Source organism: Elephantulus edwardii, unplaced genomic scaffold (genome assembly GCF_000299155.1).
Source record: "Elephantulus edwardii isolate Elephantulus edwardi_28Jun2011 unplaced genomic scaffold, EleEdw1.0 scaffold00135, whole genome shotgun sequence".
In the NCBI taxonomy this organism is placed as follows: domain Eukaryota; kingdom Metazoa; phylum Chordata; class Mammalia; order Macroscelidea; family Macroscelididae; genus Elephantulus; species Elephantulus edwardii.
Window position 1 is genome coordinate 3965386 of NW_006399885.1, and position 8627 is coordinate 3974012.

The following is an 8627-nucleotide window of genomic DNA, read 5'->3' on the forward strand; positions in this document are numbered from 1 at the left end:
AAGTTGGTTTATTGTGTGGTTTAATTCTTCAGTATCTCTGTTGAGTTTTTTTCTGGTAGTTCTATCTTTTCTTGAGAGGGGTGTATTGAAGTCTCCTAGCACTATAGTGGTGTTGTCTATTTCCTTTTTCAGTTTTGTTAATGTTTGTTTTATGTATTTTGCTGGTCTTTCATTTGGTACATAGATATTATTGTTATGTCCTCTTGTTCTATTGACCCTTTCAGCATTATATAGTGACCTTCCTTTTCCTCTGTGATGGTTTTTACATTGATATTCATTTTATCAGAGATTAATATGGCTACTCCTGCTTTTTTCTGGTTGCCATTTGCTTGGTATATTTTCCCCCACCCTTTTATTTTTAGCCTGTCTTTATCTTCATTTTTCAGGTGTGTCTCTTGTAGACAACATATTGATGGGTTTTGCTTTTTTATCCTATCTGCTAATCTCTTTCTCTTCATTGTTGCATTTAAACCGTTCCCATTCGGTGTGACTATTGAGAGGCTAGGTTTTTTTGCTGTCATTGTGTTGAGTTCTTTTTGGTGTTGTTGCTAGTTACTTTGGACCATGAAGCTTTCTGTGGTATGTCTGTAAGAAGGACATCTCTGAGTCTTTCCTGCAATGCTGGTCTTGTTTGTACAAACTCTCTTAGGTCCTGCTTTTCTGGGAATATCTTGATCTGTCCTTCATATTTGATGGATAATTTTGCTGGGTACAGTATTCTTGGTTGACCATTGTGTTCTTTGAGTGTTTGATATATGTCCTTCCACTCTCTTCTTGCCTGCATGGTTTCTGCTAAGAAATTGGCACTTAATCTTATCTGTTCTCCCATATAGTTTACTGTTTGTTTCTCCCTTGCTGCTCTCAGGATTCTCTCCTTATCTTTGGTTTTGGCAAATTTAACTATGATACGCCTTGATGTTTTTCTTTTGGGGTCTAATCTATATGGTGTTGGCTGAGCTTCCTGAATACATGTACTCTCATTCTTCATTATACCTGGGAAGTTTTCCTCTAGTAATTCTTCCACAACTTTTTTAGTGCCTTTACTTGCTTCTTCCTTTTCTGGGATTCCAATGATGCGCATGTTATTTTTCTTGATGGTGTCCCACATTATTCTTAGGTTTTCTTCTTTTCCCCCCTTTTTTGAGTCTCCTTTTTTGCTCTAGCAGATCAGTGGTGACAATTTTGTCTTCAATTTCACTGATTCTGTGTTACATCTCATCAACTCTGCTCATTTGTCCCTCCATCATGTTGACAGCCTCTGAAACATTGGACCATATATTTTGGTTTTTGTTGTGTTTTTTTTTTTTTTTTACCATATATTTTGAATGGTGGGTTCTTGTTTTTCCAGTGCTGCTAATGCCTCATTTGTTTTCTCTGCAATGTTCTGCATTGTATTTTTTAGCTCCTCCTGGTCTTTGCTTGTAGTATCCTGTAATTCATCAAGTTTGTCTTTCATCCATTGGATATATTCAGTCACTCCTCTTTTAAATTGTGTCAGAAAGTTCCATGAGACTTTCTGGCTTCAGGGAATCCACTGATACTGTGTCACCCTTTGTGAGTGACATCTTGCTTTGCTCTTGTGTATTGTGTGGGATAGTTTGCTTTCCTCGAGACATTGATATGTTCTTGACCTGAAGACAATGCTCTTGAGATCCTTCCAGTAGGTTTTAGAGGCAATAAATCACATGGGAGGGTATTGTCTAACCTTCTCCCATGGAGTAGCTGGTAGATTTGAACTTCATGCCTTCAGGATTCAGCACAGCTTCTTGCCACTAGGCCAAAGATTTTATAATCTGTATTAAATACAGTTTACAAAATTGGCCGTAAAAACTGCAACCTGATTGGTTGAGAAAGATATTGATAGGGTTAAATATCCTCTTATTATCAAACATTATCATTAGATATGATTATTTCTACCTATAAATTTTGACATTTTTATTTTAATGTTTTCTGCAAGCTCTAAAATTTTAGAATTCACTGCTTTATTGTCTTTAAACTTAAGTATCAGTTATATATTTACTGGAGAGGCTGTGGCATTCTGCTTCCATAAGCATTTCCAGCCTTGGGGATCTTCTGAGGAAGTTGTATTTGGTCCCACATGGTTGTTCTGAATCAGAATCAACTCCCCAGAGACTATTTTTGCTTGTCTGTTTTTAATCTATTTACTGATACTTTTTAATGTCAATGATTGGATCTAGAATTTTCTGTGGTCGCTAAAGATACATAAGTTCTTTTTCTTCCATGCTGACTGTGAAAATAAAAGTAGGGATTGGCTCACTATGATATATATCTGGCAATCCCTTGGTTACGGTAAATTTCACACATACTGACATTACTTTGAGAAAACTGACTTGAATCCCCATCTCATCCCAAGAGAACAGTTTTTCTATCTCAGTTATGTCCAGCAGATGATATCAAGATAGGGGTCAGCTGGTGAGCACATGTGGGATTATAGAGAAAATTGGTCTGGAACAGCTCAAGTTCACAAATAAGCCATTCCATGCAAGGTATTTTATTTACCAGGAATCTTAATAAACACTTCCATCATAATTCTCTTCAAAGTAATCCTGACACAGCTTGGATTTCCTCCGTCTTAAAATCTTTATAACTTTGTAGGCACCAACTATGATGTCACAGCCAATTACTGACAGGAGGTAGATAATTTGGTAACTTTAAAGAACTAGTCACTGCTCATCTGTCAATTTGTTGTACTGTGGTGGATGTGTGTTGCTGTAAACTATGCTTTTGGTATTGAAAATACTACCAGAGTGATCCCTGGTGAACAGGTTTCAGTGGAGCTTCCAGATGAAGATAGATCAGGAAATAAGATTCACTGTTCATTCATTTCTAAAGTAATAGACCCTTGAAACTCTGGACAGTAATATAATATTGTCTACAGAGTGAAAAATGAGACCATGTGTGAGGAAAAGTTGTCTCCTCATTATAAGTCTATAATGGTGTGGATGGAACAAAAGTTTTCAGCCAATGAACAAAAGATTTCAGCCAATGAAAGACTTTCATTTGTTGATATGACAGGACTAAAAAATCAGGAGAAATAGCTACAGATATCCATCAAAAAATGAAAGATGGACTGTATGAAGTATGAATTTAAGAAAAGAAGAAGCCTCCATTGGTGAAGCTCGGCACTACAGTGACTACAATGTTGACACATGGACACTCCACACCTTTCTGGCCAACTACTGGCTTCCTTGCTATCTTAAAGCGTACTTAAACTCTTCAATGTTCAAGACCTTGCTCACTGCTAATTTTATAATATCTCTTTGCTACATCAACCCTCAGCTGGCTTCTTAGACTCTTTCATGTATAGCTTTACATTATTTCCTCATCAGAGAATCCTCTCTTTAGCACACACTGTGAATTAACACCTTCTTTACTACACCTTCAGTATTGTCTCATTGTTTAGTGTTTGTGATTTTGTATGTGCTGTTGTTTACAATTATATCTGGTCTTAAGGGGGAAGGGAGTAAAATGGAACACATATTCATGTCATAGACATTGGTGAGTTTAAATGGGCTGGTGTTAGACATTTTGAATACAATAGTCATCTGGTCTACTATACCAGCAACCACAAATCAAGGAGGAACAGTACAGGATAATATCCATGTACATACAGAGAAGACTTGTTGATAGGACTATTATTCAAATTTATACGCAAACCACGAAAGAAAAAGATGAAAAAAATTGAAAGATTTCTATCAACTTTTGCAATCTGAAATGGATTGAAATTTCAGACATAAAATGAAGATTCACTAATAATACTTGGTGACTGGGAAACAAAATTTGGAGACAAAGAAGGATTAGTAATTGTAAAATTTGACCATGATCATAGAAATGAGGAGAGAGATAGAAAAGAATAGATTTTTGTGCTATCAACAATTTATTCATTGCAGATACCTTTTTCAAAATACATAAATGATAACTGAACACATGGACGTTGCCAGATGGAATAAATAGGAAGCAAATAGACTACAGCTGTGGGAAGAGACAGTGGGAAAGCTCAATATTCATCAGTCAGAGCAAGGCGAGGGGCCAACTGTGGAACAGACCATCAATAGCTCATATGCAACTTCAAATTGAAGCTGAAGAAAATTGAAGCCAGTCCATGAGCATTAATATGCAGATGACACACTACTGCTTGCTGAAAATGAAGAGGACAAGAAGCACTTAATGAAGAAGATCAAAGACTAATAACAGCTCTCATTATGGAATATACCTCAACATAATGACATGAACCATTCTCATGTCTGGATCAATAAATAATACTATGCTAAATAGAGAAAAAAATGACTTGTTAAGGATTTCATTTTATTAAGATAATATAAAATAATAATTTTATTAAGTCAGTATCCATGGAAGTGGGAGGCAACAAATAAAATGGCATCTTGTTGTTAGGTGCTATAGAGTTGAGTACAACTCATAGCAACCCTATGAACAATTGATCCGAACACTGTCCTAGCCTGTGCCATCTTCACAATCTCTGACACACTCAAACCCATTGCTGACGTCACTGTGTCAATGCACCTGGTCAAATTCTTCCTCACTTTCAATTGCTCCTCCACCTTTTCCTTCCTAAGGAATAACCTCTCCTAGCAACATGCCCAAAGTATGTGAGATGCAACATCACCATTTTTGCATCCAAAGGAGAAATCTCACTGCACCTTCTCCAAGACATATGTGTTTGTAAAATGGCATATGGTATTGAGAAAATTTGTTGCCAAAGATATCTTTAAGGTGCTAATAAGCAAGGATATCACGTTAAAGACTAAGATGTACCTGATCCAAGCCATGGTGTTTATAAATGCTTCATGTGCATGGGAAGGTTGGACAATGAATAAAGACAATTGAATTGATGCCTTTGAATTGTGAGTTGGCGGAGTATTGACTATCCCATGAACTGACAAATGAACAAAAACAAAATGCCTTGGAGGTGATATAACCAGAGTGCTTCTTAGAAGGCAGGTTCTGTATACTTTGAGAATGTTATGGGAAGGTTCTATTCTAAGGAGAAGGAGGACATCATGCATGGAAAAGCAGAGGATCAGTGAAAGACACCAACAAGGAGATGGATTGACAATGTAAGGAAGGGTCTAAGTACAGCAGAGATTGTAAGGATGATACAGGGTCAGGCAAAGTTTTGTGCATAAGATAGATATGAGTTGAAGAAGATTCAATAGCACTCTGCAATAGAGAATGATGCTGATGACCTTGATTAATAGCTGCTGGAACATTTATGTTAAATAATGGACTTGCTCCAAATCGAATGTCCTTAATGTAGGCAATTCCTTCAGTAAGTGCTTTGAGGTTTCCCATAACCTTAAATAACTCCTGAAAGAAAATTATAGACAGAGAGAGTTAGGAATAGGGTTTTGGACTCCTGATATTTCTTAGTTACTATTAGCTGCTGTACAGCTGATTTGGCTCCATGCACAAAGATTGAAACAATTCCCAGTTCTGTACAATTTCTGTGGGGAATTGATTCAATGACACGGCAGCATGCAAGAGTCCACTGACAGATGGATGGTGGCTGTGCCTGAGTTGTGCTGTCTGGGAATGTAATTCTGATCTCCCTCATAGAAGATAAAAATTCTACTGATGAACCTCCAATGCCCTCTGATGTGTCTTAGCAGTATGGAAAGATTGCTGAGTTACTTTTGTTAGTTCCTAACTATTTAGGGAACTCTGGTGGCCTAGTGGTAAGGAATTGTGCTGTAAACACAAAGGAACAAGGTTCAAATCTGCCAGCTGCTCTGTGGAAGAAAGATAGGCGGTCAACTCCTGTGCTGTTTACTGACTTTGAAAACCCACTGAAGAGTCAGCTATAATTTAGTTCTGACTTGACGGTATACACAACAACATCAACAGCATTTATAAGTACTTGGTGCCAGATACTTCAGCTTCCTATTCAATGTTGTGAGTGTAAAGTGTATCTGTCTTTACAAGCAGATTGATAGAACTCTCAGGTTTACCATTAGCTAAGTTTGAGTCACTCTGACAGGGAAATCCTGACTCATACGAGAGAGAAGCAAGTAAGTCATGGATGTGCATTTGAAGCCATGATTGCAAGGACACTAGAAAAATTCAGGACTTATGTAGAGTTACTGAGAGAGAAAATCAGGGAAAGATTTTCACATGCCTGAGTTTCAACATCTTTCTTCCTCTCTTTGTTTATAGATTAGATAATTTATATATATGGAGATCTTGTAGACTAGTGCCAAGAAGCTGTGCTAAAATCCTGAAGGTATGCGATTCAAGTCCACCAGCTGCTCCATGGGGGAGGGATGGACAATCTCTTTCCTTGAAATTAACTGCCTCTGAAAACCCAACAGAGGGTTTATAGCTACAGGTTGGCCCTGAACTGATGCTACACAACAACAACACATATGTTGTTGTTAAGTGCTGTTGAGTAGAATATGACTTGTAGCAACAAGAACAATAGATCTTAACCCTCTTCTATAACTATTGTTGTTTCTCTAATATTCATAGAGCTTCCAAGGTGTCTGTCATTTAAGAAATGTATACCAATCCTGCTCTGTTCTTAGGTGCCATTGAGTCATAGACGACTCATAGCAACCCTATGAACAAAAGATCTGAACACTTGTAAACTTTCAACATTTCTCCATGTTCATAGAGTTTCCAGAGGCAAGCTATTTCAGAAGTGGACACCACTTCTGCTTGCAAGCTTGTTTTAATTGGGGAGTGCCACCAAACACTGTCCACCATGGGAAATCATTACACACACACACACACACACACACACACACACACACCCCTTTTCTTAGGGTTCATATTCTAAGTTTCAACAAGCAAGGTTGTGTCATCTGTGTATTGTAGGTTGTTGATGAGTCTTCCTCCAATCCTGATGCCACATTCCTCCTCATATAGTCCAGCCTCCAAAAACGACCTATTTTGCAGATAGAATGAAAAGTTATGGAGGTAGGATACCTCACTGATGCACTCCCTCCCTGATTTTGAACCATGTAGTGTTTAACTGGTCTGTTCTGAGGACTGCTTCCTGGTCCAAGTATAGGTTTCACATAAGTACAATCAAGTGTTCTGAGATACGCATTCTCCTCAAATTTAACCACAGTTTGTTGTGATCAACACAGTCAAATGCCTTTGAATAGCCAATGAAACACATATAGATATATCTCTGGTATTCTTTGCTTTCTACCAAGATCTTTATGACACTGGCAATAATGTCTCTAGTGCCATGACCTCTTCTAAACTCAGCTTGTATTTTTGGTAGTTCTTTGTCAATGTACTGTTCTAATAGTTTTGTGGATAATCTTCAGCAGGATTTTGCTTGTGTGTGATATGAGTGATACTGTATGATAATTTCCACACTCTGTCAAATCCTCCTTCTTTTGGAATGGGAATAAATATGGCTCTTTTTCAGTCAGTTGGCCAGATAGATGTCCTTCCAATTTCTTGGCACAATTTGGCAAGAACGTCCAGTGCAGCATCTGTTTGTTGAAGTGTGTCAATTAGCATTCCATCAATCCCTGGAGATTTATATTTTTATATTCATAATATTGACTTTATTTTACAAATATATACACACACATATACACACATACATACACACAAATATACACATGTATATACAAATATAAATACTCAACTATATACACACATAGCTATATATATACGCACCATGATAGATGGAGAAAAGACTGAGATTGTTATCATTGCAGTATGCTTGGATCAACTATCTACCCTCTTAATAGTAGCAGTCAGGAAATCAAAAGACTAATTTCATTGGGAATATCTGCTGTCAAGTGCTGAAATCAATTATGTCAGTCTAGAGATTAAGGCATGCCTAATCCAGGTCATGGTCTTTGAAATTATTTGTTACACTTCAGAGACCTGGACAATGACTAAGGATGATAGAAAAAGAATCAATGCCTTTGAGTTGCAGTGCTGGAGAAGAGTCTTGAACATACCATTTACTGCCAAGAAAATAAATAGGTCTGTCTTTGAGAGGGTGAAACCAACTTTCTCCTTGGAGAGTAGGATTTTGAATCTCTATTTTGGGCATGTGGCCATGAGACTAGTCCTTGCTGAAGGACATCATGCTCAGAAGGGTGGATGGAAGTGCAGGAGAGGAAGAACCCAGATGAGATGGATTGGTACAGTAACTGGAGCAATGGGAGTTGGTGTGTCGGAATTAGTGAGACTGGCTCAGGACAGGGAAGAGTTTAGAGCTGATGTGCACAGAGGTGCTGTCGTCTGCAGGCTATTCAATGGTCCATAACAACAACAACAACAACATTGCATTGGTTATTTTATTTATACCTCATGTTTAGAATCAACAAGACCTTGTGGATGGCCTTTATATTTAAAAGTCAGTTGTTATTTACTTTTAGAAACATTATTATAAGTGATACAGTACTCTTCTGTGAATTTGCTGTACTGAAGTAACTTGGGGTTTCTATGATGCTGAAACTTGTACCACCGGAGTGTCAAATACCATAACAGTAATCCATGGTGCACATTTTTTTGGTGTCTTTTTTTAAATTATTATTAAATTTTATTAGTTTTAATGAACATTTACAGGGATTTTGGGTTTTCATTCCTTCATTGCTGCACCATTCTCTCTACCCTCC